The sequence below is a fragment of the Penaeus japonicus genome, unplaced genomic scaffold, assembly GCF_977035675.1.
Source record: "Penaeus japonicus unplaced genomic scaffold, GWHDUDI00000001_assembly GWHDUDI00000036, whole genome shotgun sequence".
NCBI classification, from domain to species: Eukaryota; Metazoa; Arthropoda; class Malacostraca; order Decapoda; family Penaeidae; genus Penaeus; species Penaeus japonicus.
In genome coordinates, this window is record NW_028234438.1 from 1,972,686 (window position 1) to 1,975,185 (window position 2,500).

Here is a 2,500-nt window from a genome sequence, read left to right on the forward strand (position 1 = left end):
CATGTGCACGCACATACGGAAACATACATATATACATATGTTTACTTATACACACAAATATAAATATATCTATATCTATATATATGTGTGTGTTTATGTATATATGTATATATATGTTTATATATATATGTATACATATAAATATCTACATACACACATATATGTATATATGTATGCACACTCATATATATGCATGCTTGTTTATGCACATATATGTATATATTTGTAAATATACATGTATAAATATAAGTACATATATATACATATATTTATATATATGTATACATATATAAATATAATATAAATACATACATCAGAACATTGCTGAACAGGTGCTTCCAAATCTGTTCAGGTCGGCATTCCTTCAACCGAGAAATTCAGTTCTTAGAAACATTCTTTTCGAAAAACAAGTATCCTTTAGCAGTCATTCAAAAACACATAAGGTTATTTTTAAATAAGATACTGTGCCCAAGACTAATGAACTATAATGTACATCGGGACATCCGAGATCTTAAACTACCATACTACGGATATACAAGTTTTGTCTTACGGAAAGAACTACAGAAACTACTCAGCTACAATTACCCACAGATCCATTTCAGAATTATCTTCACCAATTCCAGAACCATTCGTTCGTTTTTTTCCGATAAAAGACTCCTTCCCAAAACATCTATGCTCCAATGTAATTTACTCTTACACTTGTTCTAGCTGTAATGCTAGATATATAGGTTCAACAACAAGGAATCTAGAAATGAGATACTGTGAGCATAAAGGGGTCTCGTATCGGACATTACGTTCGTTATCCTCTCCTATGTACTCATTAATCCGAGAACATTCAGAGAAAACTAAACATGGAATAAAATTAGATGACTTTACAATACTTCGAAAAGCAAAGGATGCCAATGATTTAAGAATTTTGGAATCATTGTTAATTAAAAGCATAAAACCAGACTTAAATAAGCGTGAAAGCTCAGTTACTCTTTTTACTCTGAAATAATAATTGCACATGTTACCCCCTCCCCCACACCTCCAACCCGCACACACAGACGCCACCTACAACGGACATCCAACACTCAAAGTACTCTCGACTACTGTCACGCCAACATGACATAGTCACAGACTCTACACACCACCCATGGAGAATATACGTAAGTTAATTTCCCTGTATAATTTTTTTCTAACTCGTTTTAGTTTTACATATATTCTTGTTTGTGTATTATATGTATACATATATTTTCTATTAATTTGATGAACTGTACTCAATAATGTAAATAGTTTAATTCCACTGTATTTGTATTTGCAGATTCTGATGATGCACACATTTATTGATGTGGTTTCCTGCTGGCCTGGTCCTCTTGTTTATCATATATTTATATATTTATGTATGTACATATACATATGTATATATATATATATATATATATATATATATATATATATATATATATATATACATATATATGTATATTATATGTATGTATATACAAATATATATGTATATATATACAAATATATATATATATATCCATATATATATATATATATATATATATATATATATATATATATATATATATATATATATATATATGTATGTATATATAAGTATATATATCTATGTATATATATATATATATATATATATATATATATATATATATATATATATATATAGATAGATAGATAGATAGATACATACATATATGAATTTATAAATATATGAATACATATGTATATATATATAAGTAGATACACACATATATTTATATCTATATGTATATATCTACTCATCTATCTATCTATGCCTCTATCTATCTATATGTATATAAGCATTTCTTAAAGTTTACATCTAGGAAGCAAATATGTCCTTCACTCTGTTTCAACTGTGAATTCAAGAACAGTTTAAGAACCTCTCGGACATTGCAGCAAAGATAATTCAATTCATCTTTGATAATCAAACTTATAAAGAAAATTTTGGGGTTGATATGGGCAGCCATCTAGGCCTTACCTTAGCTAATGTTTTCATGTCACAATTTGAAGGAATCTTACTAAGAGACTGCCCTTCTAAATTCGGGCCAGGGTCCTACTACATATATGTTGATGACACATTCCTCTTGTTTACATCCAGAGAGCATGTTATTAAATTTCCTGAATATTTCAATACAAAACAGGACACTAACTTCATATATACTTCAGTTAAGTTAATATAAGGACTTCAGTTGACAACTGAAGCACAGAGTGAAGGACACATGCCCTTCCTTGGTGTAAACATTAAGAAATGTGGTGGAACTTGTAACTTCAGTTTATAAAAAGCCTACTTACATTGGCCTCACTGCATAGTGTGACAGTCTCATTCCCCAAGATTTAAAACCAATCTAGTCCAAACTCTAGTTATGAGACCCTATAAAATTTCTAAGGAATACTATATATTTGATGAAAAGATAGATTTGATAAAGAACACGCTATTTTTTTCTAATTATGTTTTGAGCAGCACCATGAA